The sequence below is a fragment of the Theropithecus gelada genome, chromosome 17 (assembly GCF_003255815.1).
Source record: "Theropithecus gelada isolate Dixy chromosome 17, Tgel_1.0, whole genome shotgun sequence".
Taxonomy (NCBI): Eukaryota; Metazoa; Chordata; class Mammalia; order Primates; family Cercopithecidae; genus Theropithecus; species Theropithecus gelada.
Window position 1 is genome coordinate 55,412,197 of NC_037685.1, and position 16,507 is coordinate 55,428,703.

The 16,507-nt window shown below is 40.1% G+C and overlaps 1 pseudogene; it reads right to left on the minus strand.

Moving 5' to 3' along the window:
- Positions 1–6,611: 6,611 nt before the first annotated feature.
- The window catches only part of LOC112610679, a 108,983-nt pseudogene continuing 99,087 nt past the window's right edge, over positions 6,612–16,507 (minus strand).

Genomic DNA, 16,507 nt, shown 5'->3' on the forward strand with positions numbered 1-16,507 from the left:
TGTGGTTTTGATTTGCATTTCTCTGATGGCCAGTGATGATGAGCATTTTTTCATATGTCTGTTGGCTGTATGAATGTCTTCTTTTGAGAAATGTCTGTTCATATCCTTTGCCCACTTTTTGATGGGGTTGTTTGTTTTTTTTCTTGTAAATTTGTTGGAGTTCTTTGTAGGTTCTGGATATTAGCCCTTTGTCAGATGGGTAGATTGCAAAAATTTTCTCCCGTTCTGTAGGTTGCCTGTTCACTCTGATGGTAGTTTCTTTTGCTGTGCAGAAGCTCTTTAGTTTAATGAGATCCCATTTGTCAATTTTGGCTTTTGTTGCCATTGCTTTACACTGAAATAATATCTGTTTAACCCCAACTGAAACTGAGGCTGGGGTATCAGCTTTGTCTTCGGGATTGTTGTTTGACATTAATTTAGGTATTTCCTTCACACAGATTAATATTTGCAGTTGCAGAGTGTTGGCTCTTGTGTTATTTCCACATCGCAGTGTTTTGGTATATTCCACATTAGAATGTTTTCTTGTTTGTGGTTAAAACAATTGATAACCCAGGAACAGTTTCTCCTTTATACATGACTCTAAAGCCAAAAAAGACTAAATGGCAACTGGCATACATTATTCAACACAAAGAATAGAACAATATAGATATACTTTATTTCATTATTAGACAAAATGACTTCACAGACGGACGTAAGGTTATACTTGGAATATTGATGATGGTCCAGCCTTCAGCAGTTTTTCCCTCCCTTTTATCACATACTCTGAGTTAACAATGTCTACATGGGCTTAGAAGCCTGTCCTCTTCGAAAAGGCTTCGAAGGAATGTGATTACGTCATTGCTATATAGCAGCCTGCACCTCAGGATATCCTAGAGATGAAACACATAAATATTGGGATTTGCTATGTCATGTTTGATCCCTCAGTGACAGCATGACAGTGCAGAGCCTGTTCCAGACAGCCTCAATGCTGTAGCTTTCCCTCCCCAAAAGTAAACAAATGTTTGGCAGAGAATCAGTTGGTCCATACGCTTGTAGGTAGCAGAGTATTTACACAGAAACGTGTTCCAACCTTTGTTTCCACCTTTCTCTTTTAAAGTGTTTGTTTCAGCTTTCATGAGAAAGGATTTCCAAAATAAAAATACTTTCCTACAAAGGCGTTAGCTGTCACCTTAAATTATTACCTTAAGAGCCCTTAAAATGTCATGTTGATAACAGCAGAAATATAGGAGGAAAAGGCCTGAGCTGGAGAGTAAAATATATTTTGGAAAATTTGTATTTTCTAGAACCTTGCCTACTACTAGAGGTTTTGTAGAGAGGTGGTGAAGGTGGTATGTGGGGTTGGGTGGGGGGGGGGGATGGACTATATTGCTGAGGCTCAATCAATGAGAGAACCAGACTAATAGAACTTTACGAAACAATGTGCCTGATTTTGCAGATGACTTCTGTACACGCATCCTCTTGGTTCTTAGAAATACAGTTGACCCTTGAACAACACAAGTTTGAACTGAACTGGTGACTTATATGTGAATTTTCTTCTGTTTCTGCCATCTCTGAGACAGCAAGGCCAACCTTTCCCCTTCCTCCTCCTCCTCAGCCTATGCCAGGTGAAGATGACGAGGATGAAGACCTTTACGATGATCCATATCCACTTAATGAGGAGTACATATAGTTCCTCTTCCTTATGATTTTCTTAATAACTTTTTCTTTTCTCTAGCTTATGTCACCCTAAGAATACACTGTATAATACATATAGCATACAAAATAGGCGTTCATCAAGTGTGTATGTTATCAGTAAGGCCAGCAGTAGGCTATTAGTAGTTAAATTTTGGGGAGCTACAAGTTATATGTGGATTTTTGACTGCTTAGGGCCATAGCCCCTAAGCCTCGTACTGTCCATCAGTCGACGGTGCACCTTTTACTCATGCATGTCTTTTATTGTAAGTAAAAGATGAAGGGCGCAGTGGAGTGCACCTGTAGTCCCAGCAACTTGAGAGACTGAGGTGAGAACCCAGGAATTCAAAGCTGCAATATGCTGTGATTGCACCACTGCACTCCAGCCTGGGCCAAGACCTCATCTCTGTTTAAAAAAAAAATGATTAATTTAAAAAAATTAAAGATTAAAAATTAAAGATAATGAATGCATCAGGAAAATAGGATGATTTATTCTAAAGCACATTATATGCCCCCAAATAGCCAAGATTCTGAGGCTGTTTAACTGATTTCCATTGAGCAAGTGCCTCTGAATAACTGAAGTCCAAAATTCAACCTACCTAAAAACACTTTTAACATTGATATTTCAAAGACTTGTATTCCCAAGGGTTTCTTTGAATGTAAGAAGTAAATTACTAAATCAGATGTATATGTATGAGGTGATTTTATTCCCACCTGAGGATGCTGAAAAACAGATATATATATTTGTCTATAGAGAATGGTATGCATATTTATTGAGATCTTTAGTTTACTTTTAACATACGTGTTCAAAGAAATCACAGGCATGCTGCTGTCAGTTTTCCAGCAGTAGTTCTAAACATCAATAAAAGTAACCAAACAGGGTGCATATTTTTATTGGAAGCCTGGTTTAGCAACTTCAGAAATATTTTTAGTAGGAAAATATCATAAAAGTATCATAGCCATTCTGTTACAAATCGGCTAATTTATTATCTAAGGGAAATAACCCAAATTTCTCTCCTACTCACAGAAATGCCATAGAAATTTGTGTGTGTGTGCACCCACGTGTACGTGCACACATTTCAGGCTTATAAGCCCAATCTTATTTCACAGGAAGGAACATTAGTTCTTTTAGATTTTAAAGCAGATTAATGATATTAATGTTGAAGTTTACCAGAAGATTCCTGAAATTTTCTAGAACTGATTACAGAATGTTTGAGATGGTACACTGGACTCATTAACTTATTTAAATACCGAGTGACTCCAATTCCTTTTTAAGACCATGACAATGCTGGTTTTCTGACTTCTCAGTCAGGAACGGAAATAGAACAAGACCGGCTTTGTGATTTACCTCCAGCAAATTGCATGGTGAAAAGAAGTTTTAGAAGCCCCACTATAGAAGGCTGTATGGAGACAAAGAGAAAAGAAAGGAGCATGTAAAACATGCTGAGCGTTCCTACCCCTGCTTCCATCTCACAGACTCATAGTGGAGACACCATCTGCAGACAGCTGCCCCCAGAGGCCCCTTTTTGAGCTAAGATTACTCACTCAGCCTCGTAGAGATAAGAGAGACCTAAGATACGTCTCTTGTCTCCACACATTTTATTACCATTTATTTTGTTATCGCTTGCTATATAACATGAGTCCTATTCTTCCCCCTTAAATAGGGGGGATCTTTAGGTAACAATGTGAGAAAGTAAAACAAGCAGTTTTCATAATTCTAGCTAGATAAACCTTTTCCTGAACAGAGTTTCAACGCCGAGGAAAGAGGTAGATGGCATTTGAATGCAGAGTTCTTATTTTTAGGGACAATATGCAGGTTATGTTAGACTCCTATAAAATCAAATAATTACCTTCTCTCTGGCTATTAGGTCCTTTTCTCAGTTTTTCTTTCTTTCTTTTTGTTCAGTTAATCTTTCAGAGAGACTTCAAGGCCATAACTATCTTCCTGGAAAACCCCAAAGCTAACGAGGAGTAAGCTCTTCAATCAGCACTTTCATATAAAAGCCCAGGTCAAGGATCACGTTACCTAGAGCTCTGCTGACAGACTGGCAAACTTTTCTCTCGGAAGTGTAGCAAGATTCATTTTCCCTGGTTCTGGGTCAATAGGGATAAAACAATATGATTCGCTTCTCTCTTCGTTCCTATAGTATTTCTCCTAAGACCTGATCCTCCTGCTTCCAAACAGGAAACAGGAGGACTGTTGGGATTAGCCTGTCACCTGGTCACTTAACCCCACTCTCAGCGGCCTCTAGTTATGACAGACGGACCAACCAGGAACTCCCCACAAGCTTCCTTTCCAGGGCTTCTACCCCACACTGTTGTCATGAGAGAAAATCAAGCCCAACTGCACTTGTTCATCACAGCGCTCCTACCTCATTTGGAGAGAAAAATAAACAATAATTAGTGAATATTTATAAACTGATTCTGCAGGAGAAAAATTGTGGCTTGGACAATGCTAGTGTCTACCCGTGTTCAGACATGATTACAAAGTGGTCTTGCTTTTGACTTATCTGCCATGATCCTAGTAGCCTGGCCTGAAGTTGAAGTGGTTTAGGTTCAGCTGAGGGACACCATTGCCCAGCTGTGCGTGCCAGGCCAGCTCCTGGATGCCAGCGGCTGCTTTTCTCTTCCTCAGTCCCCTTGATTTGGCCAAAAGCAAACAAGTTAGGCCACAGGGTCTTAATCAGTCCCTTCGGATTTTCGCCATGCCTGATATTGTTCGGAACAGGAAGTTGCTTAGAGAACACAGTCTGTGGTTGGACTTGGATTAATTTCTCCTGCTTCGGGAGATTTGTGGGATCATCGAACATGACAATAGCTGCCTAGTAGCACTTCAGAGTGTGTACAGGACACTTCAACTGATTGCAACAAAAGCAGTTATCAGGGAAAACGAAAAACAAGTCTTAGATCTTGAAACAAGTTTTGAAGCCAGGGGTCGAGAATGTAAAACCCAGCGAATCCAGCTGAATCTGTTTAGAGAACCAGGTGACTTTCTTTTTTCTTAGTTTTATCATGAGCTTATTTGTCCCGCAGTATGTGGATGTAGTGAACAGTGTTCCCTGTAACATGGATTTCCTCTTGGCTAGTTAAGGGGAAAGCAAGCGCTGTGTGATTATCTGTAAGAACAATGCTTTGTTGGATTTTTAGACTTTTGTTAGAGTCAAGGAAAGATTTTGGACTAACTTTCCATTTTAGTATTTCTAACATGACAATTGCAGTTGACCACAGCATGCATATAGATTTATCACAGTTGTCACTTCTGGAAATTTTATAAATAGACTTGTATAGACCTCACTTTAAAAGGTTCTGGGTAATTTTTCAATGGAAATATTATCAACTGGAGGTGTGATAACTTTAAATATTTGCAGACCTCTAACAATTATCCTGAACACACGGAATGCTTTTATGTGTGATCGGCAGGTGTCAATCACTTGTCAGTATAGGAAAGAATGATCTGGTGATACACGGACTGTATTCGGAATGAAAGTATTTACTGCAATAGGAAGGAGCCTGTTTTGTGTCCCTTTATGAAAACAATGTTTTTGTTTTTGTTTTTTTTTGAGACAAAGTCTCACTCTATCACCCAGGCTGGAGTGCAGTGGCACTATCTTGGCTCACTGCAGCCTCCGCCTCTCGGGTTCCAGCAATTCACCTGCCTCAGCCTCCTGAGTAGCGGGGACTATAGGCACTCACCACCATGCCCAGCTAATTTTTGTGTTTTTTTAGTAGAAATGGGGTTTCACCATATTGGTCAGGCTGGTCTCAAACTCCTGACCTCGTGATCCGCCCGCCTTGGCCTCCCAAAGTGCTGGGATTACAGGTGAAAGACACCGTGCCCGTCTGAAGACAAATTTTTTGAGTCAATTTTAAATGAAGTGTCTCTGAAGAAAACAAATTAAGCAACGTGGTCAGGGTAGCCCCAATATTAGTGTTCTCAGGATTGACCAGTCCTTGTTGATAGGACTGTAATGACCTCGGCAGAATCATTTTGACAACACGAATTAAGGTTCATATCCTAGAAGACTGAAGGTTGGTAGTAGTAATGTGAGGAAAATTTGAGGGAAATGTGAGAGTATTAGATGGCAATATAAAAAGGGAATTATTCTGTGAAGGATTTGAAAGAACACCTTTAGGGTTGTGGTCTCAGACCCAGCAAACAGTATTTAAGAACCCATTTTTCCCTATGGGCTTAGAAAAATGTTCAGAGCTTTGGGTTTCCTCACATCAAAAAAGAAAACCATAGAAATAAAATATAAATAAATATAAATACATATTTATAAATATTTAAATAGATTTATAAATTTATATTTTTATATTTATAAATATATGTATATATTTATATTATATAAAGATATTTATATAAATATATAAATATTTATGTTATATTATATATTACAAAGTGGTCTTGGTTTTGACTTATCTGCCATGATCATAGTAGCCTGGCCTGAAGCTGAAGTGGTTTATGTTCAACTGAGGGACACCATTTATATTGTAATATATATATAATATATTTATATTATATAAATATATTTATGTAATATATAAATATTTATATTATATAGTATATCTATATAATATATAAATATGTATTATGATATAAATATATTTATATTTTTAAAATTTATATGTATATATATGTGATAAAAAATAATGATCATATTAGTGCTATAAAGGTGGCCAGATTAGTGGTAGAGCGAAGGGATAGAAAAGTGTGTGAATCAGAAATTAATCTTCTTTGATATCTCGGGTGGAAAATATCTGCTTCTGCAGTCAGTGGCTTCTGAAAGCTTCCAAGTAATCCTTGGTCAGGAAGCAGTGAGGTATGTCTTTTATGTGAATCTGAAGATCAAAAGCTTGAATTTTCCTGAAACATGCGTCATTCACAGTACCTGGTGAGGTCGTTTTCACTGAGGCTCAAGGGCAGCGTTTCTCTGATGCCTTCACGGTCTTGCCCGGTTCGCGCCGTTCGCGGGCAGCGTGTGCCTTGGAAACGTTGTCTGCAGCGCATCTTGCAATGAGCCCACCAATGTCAGGCCATCAGTCTCTGTTCCTGTGAAAAATATTGTGAAACAGCTTTGCTAAAATTCTATTTTCAGAATAGCCAACTTCTTAGATAATCTTAATGCATATCAGGGCTTTTTAATTGGCCATTTATTTTATAGAGGTTGTTGGAGATGTCAGGCCATCTCTTGGTTTCTAAAGCAGGTTGAAGATATTGACACATCTAAAATCTTGTACCTGCTGGCCAGGCACAGTGGCTCACGCCTGTAATCCCAGCACTTTAGGAGGCTGAGGCGGGCGGATCACGAGGTCAGGAGATCAAGACCATCCTGGCTAACAGGGTGAAACCCCATCTCTACTAAAAATACAAAAAAAATTAGCCAGGCGTGGTGACGGGCACCTGTAGTCCCAGCTACTCGGGAGGCTGAACTAGGAGAATGGCATGAACCTGGGAGGCGGAGCTTGCAGTGAGCCAAGATCACCCCACTGCATTCCAGCCTGGGCAACAGAGCGAGACTCCATCTCAAAAAATAAAAATAAATATAAATAAAAAAATAATAATATAAATAAATAAATAAAAATATATAAATATAAAATAAAATCAAGTACCTACTATCAATATAAGTGTGTGTGTGTGTCAGGAGGTCTGGAAAGTGGTGAGGACATTTGTGTGTGTTGATAGATTATTTAACGATTTTCCTTCAGTCAGTTGTTTTCTGTATTCAGTTACTTAATTCTTACCCGTATATTCTTTTCTTACCTGCGAAATGTGAGAAAAGGATAGGCTCTGGAAAGATTTCTTAACATATAGACATATTCAGTAAAGAAACAGACTTAGGATGACGAGGCTGAAATGTTAAGGCATGGAATGGCTAGCTTAAGAGTAAATATATGGAAGTTAATGCAGAGGAGGGAAAAGAGGATTGGCTTTATTACCGGGGTAATATACCAGGGATATGAGTTGATGTCTCATTTTATCTGGTTTACTTGTTTTTTATTGTTTTCTTTGAATCTCTTGGTGGATTTCCTAGTTTCCCTAAGTATAAAACTTCAGCATATCTTAAGAGACCCGTAGACGTCCTTCTTTGAATGATATAACCACAAGTAGCAGCTGTGGATCTCAAGAAGCGATCTGCGATGGTCCAGAACTGCTACAGTGGGCCCATTTCTGGGGATGGCGACAGAAAGGAAGGTTTTTATGAAAAGCCGGGATTGCTTTGTGGATTTTGGAGCTGACGTTTTGTTATTGGAGAAACATTTTCAAACTGGAATTTGGAGAGGCGTTTTCACTTCTTGTAGATCTTGAAGGCATTTTCATTTCTTGTAGAATGCTCAGATACTATATGTCTCATAAGCAGTGTTTAAAACTTGTTACATTTCAGAAAAAGTTGACAAGAAGCATTCAGTTTTTGCCTGCCTGTTTTTAAAACATCATGATGTGCTATTGGGATTTGTGGTTTCCCTTGTCATATTGGCACCTGCGATGGAGAAGATCATTAAAAACTTTTTTCGAATTTTCATGTATTGTACCCTTAGAAAAATTATATTTCTATTAATTTTAGTTGGAAAATTTTGAAAAGTGTGTTGTAAGCCATTCCAGGTAATATCTTTCTTGTTGTATAGCTATTACTCAGACCTATCTAAAGAAACAGTTGAGTGTGAATTACCTCAAAATGAAAGTAGTCACTTTAAAATTTGAAATGCATTATGCACCTGAGGTGCTGACAGCAAAGCCCGTGCCAAGCATTTGATCCACTGATACCCATTTTCCAAGGACTCCAGATCCTTAGATCTGCGTCTCTTCCATTTTTGCTGTGGCCAAGTTTCAAATAAGGAATCGGGAAACAGTTTAGTGATCGTAAATCACACTGATGGTTGGAAAAATAAGTAGTGTTCCTTTGCTTCTTCAGATGTGGTTCCATACATTTTTACACATCTTTTGGCTAAATCAAAAATCCAGATGCAAAATGACGGTGCTTACAAATGCAGTGTCTATTTGTGACAACCCATGGAAGAACAGAGGGCTGGGAAACCAAATAAGGCTCTTCTCGGGCATAACAAAGGGTAGGTCAATACTGCAGAAAGCAACGGGTGACAGTTTGCTTAAAAGTGGATGTGGGCCAGGCGCAGTGGCTCATGCCTGTAATCCCAGCACTTTGGGAGGCCAAGGCAGGCAGATCAGGAGTTTGAGACCAGTCTGGCAAACATAGTGAAATCCCATCTCTACTAAAAATACAAAAAAATTAGCTGGGTGCGTCATTGTGCACCTGTAATCCCAGCTACTCAGGAGACTGAGGCAGGAGAATCACGTGAACCTGGGAGGCAGAGGTTGCAGTGAGCCAAGATCACACCACTGCACTCCAGCCCAGGTAACAGTGAGAGACTCCGTCTCAAAAAATAAAAGTGGATGTGGTTGCCATTGCTGTGTCTGCATTCCACCAATTGATTTATTCAGCCAAAATACTGTATTCACTGCAGTGGATAATATTAAGGAAATATTTTTACCTGCTATTAAATGGTACATAGTAACAGCTTCACGTTGACTTTTAAAAATTCCAGTCTTTCTGATAGGACAATTGAGTATTCTTTCCTTATTTCTCCTTTTCTTTATTTCCCAAAGTATTTTTAAATAATAAAAGCATGTTACTTTTCTAATCATAAAAATGTATTTAAAAGTCCCTATCCTGTCTTGGAGACACTATTTAAATTCTGCTGTTGTCCCTGGTTCATCCCCTGATGACATCACCTTCTCCAGCTCCCCTCTAGCACATATTTCTGGTGGTGGGGACTCTTCATTCGATGCTTATGTGTTAAGTATCAATTTAAGCATAAGTCATTTTTTTCCCAATGTAATTGCAGGAGCATTGACTGTCAGGATAATTTATGCAGGCTTTGGTATGTCTTGGAGTAGTAATACAACGTTAGCACAAAGTAGATATTTGGTGCACCCTAAGCTTTCTCTTCTGACGTTTCTTCTCCCTGCTTTCCATAGTCCTCTTTCTATGCCTTTTTAAGGAAAAGAAAAAAAAAGAAATAAAAGAAAATGTACCAAATTTCAAACCCTTAAACTCTGGCTTAGAACATTTCTATCAGGTTTAGTATCTTTATATTCCAACCATCCACTTCGAACTTCATCTTGCATTGAGTGAGCACCTTCCTTCTTGTAGACTAACGTCTCTCTATTTATTACGTCCAATCTCCAGATCTTGTCCCCACCCCAACCTTAATTTGGGAAGAAAGAGAGTATTTTTATTAACTTTATGTTGGACAATAATATAATGGTGGTTATTTTAACAGCTGAAATGTTCTAGTTTCTTAGGGTCTTACCTTTATTTTATTAAGCATATTTCCTTTATACTTGTATTGTAATTAATTGTGCTCATTTTATTTTATTTCATTTTTATTTTTACTTGTGATGGTTAATACTGAGTGTCAATTTGATTGGATTGAAGGATACAAAGTATTGATCCTGGGCGTGCCTGTGAGGGTGTTGCCAAAGGAGATGAACATTTGAGTCTGTGGCCTTGGGAAGGCACACCCACCCTTAAACTGGGTGGCCACAATCTAATCAGCTCCCAGCAATGCTGGAATATAAGCAGGCAGAAAAATGTGAAAAGAGAGACTGGCCTAGCTTCCCAACCTACATCTTTCTCCTGTACTGGATGCTTCCTGCCCTTGAACATCAGACTCCAAGGTCTTCAGTTTTGTAACTCAGACTGGCTCTCCTTGTTCCTTAGCCTGCAGATGGCCTGTTGTGGGATCTTGTGATCGTGTGAGTTAATACATAATAAACTCCCCTTTAAATGTATGGATGTGTGTGTGTGTGTGTGTGCGTGTGCGTGTGTATGTGTGTGTGCGTGTGTATGTATATATATTCCATTAGTTCTGTCCCTCTTGAGAACCCTGACTAATACACTTGTAACATTCCATTTTTAATGACAAAAATGCCTCTACTTTTCAACTATATACAAACTCCGACCATTTATCACCATTTCCACTGCTACTTCATTTCTCTCCTGCATAAGTCAGTGACTTCCTAACAGATCTCACCACTCTTCCCATTTCTCTTCTTCACTCCTTCATTCTGTAAACCAGTAACCAGAGGGGTCCTTTTAACACATTAAGTCCAAGAGAGTCACTCTTGCTCAAAGCCATTTAATTGTTCCCCATTTTATCCAGAAAAAAGCCCAAAGTTATTGCAATGACCATTAAGCCATACACAACTTAACCCTACCCCTTTGATAGCTTCCTCCTGCCATCTCATCTCGTTCTACATACCAATAGCATAATGCCTTCCAGCCACGGTGGCCTCCTCACAGTTCTCAGAACACCCCCCACTCTGCCCAGGCACAATCTCAATTCTTTGCACTCACCGTTCCCTGACAGAAATGACCTTCCCCTCTACTTCCAGATGGATAAATCCCTTCCTTTATTTAAGTCTGCTGAAATGTCATCTTCTCAATGGGACCAGCCCACTTAACATTTCAACCCCAACCCCTACCTGTGCTCACATCCCTTCTCCTTATCTTGATTTGTTTATTGTTCTATAACATGTCCCCATTTTACATACCCACTATGTTTACTGTTAATGTTCTGCCTTCTTATGATAACATGTGAGCCTTAGGAGGTCTGGGTCCCTTATCTGTTTATACACAGATGTTACCTCAAACGTGTATAACAGCAAGTGGCATCTAGTAAAGTACAATAACTTTTTATAAAGTCTGAATAAACTCCACCAAAATTCCAATGCCACTGTATCAGATGGTGAATCTCATGCTTCACTCCCAACTTGCCCAACCTTAAATTTGCATTTTCCACCCTGCCCCAAACTCCTGGCTTTGGGCACTGAAGAAACACTGGCTCCAGAATCAGTATCAAGAACACATATTCAGTAAGTATCTCTTAGAAACAGAATAACATTCTAGGCATTAGAATTCTAATAGTTTAAAATAAATCTCTTAAATGCCACAGTATTATAATTTAAGTGAGGAGGCTAGGCATGGTAGCAGAATATACATGGCCAAGGAAGGAGAGGTGGGTATGGGATGGGGGGAAGATAAAATACTGCTCCCAGTTTAAAACACATATTACACCACCACCACCACCATTACTATGAAGCACATCACCATTGCCTACCACCACCACCACCACCACCACTACCAGCACTATCATCACCAGTATTATCACCACCACCACAAACACTACCTTCACAACCACCATTATAACTACCACCATTACCACTACCATCACCATCACCACTAACATCACCACCACTATTATCACCATCAACACAACCACCCCCTTCCCTATCCCCATCACCACCACCACAATCACCTTCATCACCACTACCTTCACAACCACCACCATCACCACCACCACAACTGCTAATCACCACCATCTTAACCACAACTACTATCATCACCACTACCACCTACCTTGGCAACCACAACCACCACCACCACCTTCACCACCAACAATGACACCACCACCACCCTCACCATCACCATCACAACCACCACCATGACAACTGTTACCACCAGCAGCATCATCACCACCATAACCACCACCACCACAATCACCATCTGCACCACCAACTTTATCACCACCATCACCATTACTGCCATCACCACCACTTTTACTACCATCACCATCATCGCCACCAGCACAATTCCAGCTCTCACCATCACCATCACCACTACCATCACTTCCACCACCATCACTTCCACCACCACAGCCTCCACAACTACCTTTGCCATCACCACCATTACCACTACCACCACCACCACCACTGAAACCATCACCATCACCACCATCACTGTCACTACCACCATTATCATTGCCACCATTTATCATTACCACCACCATCACCTCCACCACTTTCACTGCCACCACTACTACCTTCACCATCACCACCATTATCACCAACACTACAACCATTACAACCACCACCACCGAAACCATCACCACCACCATCACCATTATCACCACCACCCCCCTCACTACCACCCCACAGCCCCATCACCTTCGCCACCACCACCATCACCATTACTACCGTCACCATCACCACCACCCTCACCAGCACAACCTTAATCACCATTACCACCACCATCATCAACACCATCAGCACCATCACCACCACCATCACCGTCACCATCACCATCAAATGCATACATGCACAGTCTTTCCAACCCTCAGTTTCTATGAAAGAAAAAATCGAATCTTTCAGCAGGTGATAGAATAAATAATAATCCACAAACCTATTAGCTTACATAATACAATTTACATTGTTTTTGTATTGGGTTACAGTAGACATTTAAAATATTTCAGTAAGACAATAACCAAAAAGCTAATAGTAAACAATAATTTGTATTGAGACCTCCACTGGAGTCAGATTGTGCTCGCAATCTGAATGCCTTTGCTCGTGACATTACCAGAGGGAAGAGAGAAAGGATGTTACAATATGGTCTCTGACAATAAACTACTGCAGGGGCTATCAAATACAATGATTTTTTAAAATCCTAATAATATTGGATGTATACCATGCAGTTTGTGCAGACAGCAGATAACACAATGGTTCACAGGAAATAAAAGAATCTAAAATATAAAGTCAAGCAGGTCTCATAAGAACTTAAAATAGGCTATGAAAAAAATTGAATTTAAGTGAGGTGAGAGGAGAGAGTATTGTGGAGGGAATATATTTTTCAAAGTCATTGAACCCTAATATTTGTGGAATACAAAGTAAGGGTTCAGATGGAGACCCACATGCTAGGTGTCTAAATATCTTAAAATTATAAAACAACCTAACAAACTGTTTATCATTCCACTCTAATAAATAGCTTTATAACAACAACTTGGAATCTGGGTTTAAATTCAGCAGCATCAGGCTCTTAAAAAGTCTAAGCTGGAACATGGAGCAGCTCCTGCTCTTCTCTAACCTCCCTCCGCATCACCTCACCTTGCAGGGGATCTCTGTCCTGCACTTTTGGATACACTGGTCTAAACATCTAAATTCCAGCCATATTCTACCTCTGCAAATCCACCTTCTAATTATCCCTGAGGCCTAAGGGTTCGCATACAAGCTGCACAGTCTGCCCCCAGGAGGAGTGAACAATGAATACAGGAAGAGGCCACATAGATGCTGGAAGGTCCAGGATCCCAGATAACCTTGGTCTAAAAGGAGCATGCAGGCACCAATTAGCATACCCTTAACCCCATGTCTTTCTTGGCCTGGAGAGAGGTGCTTGACCAGAGGAGACCAGAACAGAGACCTGTCTAAAACTCAGGGCCCAGGGCAAGTCCTTCTTGCCTGGGTTTAAGTGTAGTACTGAGAGGTGAAGCCAGCTGGACTTCCTGGTTCTAGTGGGGACTTGGAGAACTTTTCTACAAAAGGTTTGTAAAATGCACTGAGCAGTGCTCTGTATCTAGCTAGAGGTTTGTAAAATGTGCCAATCAGCACTCTGTAAAATGGACCAATCAGCACTCTGTAAAATGGACCAATCAGCACTCTGTAAAATGGACCAATCAGCACTTTGTGAAATGGACCAATCAGCAGGACATGGACTGGGACAAATAAGGGAATAAAAGCTGGTCACCCCCAGCCAGCAGCAGCAAGCTGGTCAGATTCCCTTCAAGTCTGGGGAAGCTTTGTTCTTTCACTCTTCACAATAAGTCTTGCTGCTGCTGCTCACTCTTTAGGTCCTTGCCATCTTTAAGAGCTGTAACACTGAGCTGAGCACGGTGGCTCACACCTGTAATCCCAGCACTTTGGTAGGCGGAGGCAGGCGGATCAGGAGGCCAGGAGATGGAGACCATCCTGGCTAACATGGTGAAACGCCATGTCCACTAAAAATATAGAAAAAAAAAATAGCTAGGCATGGTGGCGGGCACCTGTAGTCCCAGCTACTTGGGAGGCTGAGGCAGGAGAATGACTGAACCGGGGAAGCGGAGCTTGCAGTGAGCCGAGATGGCACCACTGCACTCCAGCCTGGGCGACAGAGCGAGACTCTGTCTCACACACACACACACACAAAAATCCACAAATTTAGTTTAATTATAAGAAGAAATCAGTCAACTACAATAATCAATAATCAAGGATCTATTTTTCAGAAGGTTTAGAAAATCATTTTGATGACAATGAGAAGAAATTTTAAGTGAAAAAGAAAGCATGCGATTTCCTAGGTCAGTGACAAGGGGGATATAAACACATGAAATAAAGTAACAGGAATAAAAAGAAAAAAATAATATTATTATTATACTTTAAGTTCTGAGGTACATGTGCAGAACGTGTGGGTTTGCTGTGGGTTTGTTACATAGGTATACACACGCCATGTGGTGTGCTGCACCCATCAACCTGTTATCTACATTAGGTATTTCTCCTGATGCTATCCCTCCCCCAAACCACCACCCTCTGACAGGCCGCAGTGTGTGATGCTCTCCGCCTCCACCCGTGTCCATGTGTTCCTTTTTTTAAAAAAAAAAAAACAAAACAGAGTCTTGTTCTGTTGCCCAGGCTGGAGTGCAGTGGTGTGATCTGGGCTCATTGCAAGCTCTGCCTCCCAGGTTCACGCCATTCTCCTGCCTCAGCCTCCTGAGTAGCTGGAACTACAGGCGCCCGCCACCACACCAGGCTAATTTTTTTTTTTTTTTTTTTTTTTTTTTTTTTTTTATTTTTAGTAGAGACGGGGTTTCACCACGTTAGCCAGGATGGTCTCCATCTCCTGACCCCATGATCCGCCCCCCTTGGCCTCCCAAACCGTGTCCATGTGTTCTGATTGTTCAACTCCCACTTATGAGTGAGAACATGTAGTGTTTGGTTTTCTGTTCCTGTGTTAGTTTGCTGAGAATGATGGTTTCCAGCTTCACCCATGTCCCTGCAAAGGACAAGGACTCATCCTTTTTTATGGCTGCATAGTATTCCATGGTGTATATGTGCCACATTTTCTTTATCCAGTCTGTCACTGATGGGCATTTGGGTTGGTTCCAAGTCTTTGCTATTGTGAACAGAGCCACAATAAACATACGTGTGCTTGTGTCTTTATAGTAGAATGATTTATAATCCTTTGGGTATATACCCAGTAATGGGATGGCTAGGTCAAATGGTATTTCTAGTTTTAGATCCTTGAGGAATCACCACACTGTCTTTCATAATGATTGAACTAATTTAGACTCCCACCAACAGTGTAAAAGCGTTCCTGTTTCTCCACTTCCCCTCCAGCATCTGTTATTTCCTGACTTTTTAATGATCACTATTCTAACTGGCGTGAAATGGTATCTCATGGTGGTTTTGATTTGCATTTCTCTAATGACCAGTGATGATGAGCTTTTTTTCATGTTTGTTGGCCACATAAATGTCCTCTTTTGAGAAGCGTCTGTTCATATCCTTCCCCTACTTTTTGATGGAGTTGTTTTTTTCTTGTAAATTTAAGTTCTTTGTAGATTCTGGATATTAGCCCTTTGTCAGAAGGATAGATTGCAAAATTGTTCTCCCATTCTGAAGGTTGCCTATTCACTTGGATGATAGTTTCTTTTGCTGTGCAGAAACTCTTTAGTTTAATTAGATCCAATTTGTCTATTTTGACTTTTGTTGCCATTGCTTTCTTCACAGAATTGGAAAAAAACTACTTTAAATTTCATATGGAACCAAAAAAGAGCCCACATAGACAAGACAATCCTAAGCAAAAAGAACAAAGCTGGAGGCATAACACAATTAAGTACATAGAGAATCCAAAGGAATCTAAAAAAAAAAAAAAATAGAAAAAATAAAACTACTACAATAAAGGTAAATTTACCAGGCTCACTGGATGCAATCAATATGCAAAGACCAATTATATTTTTA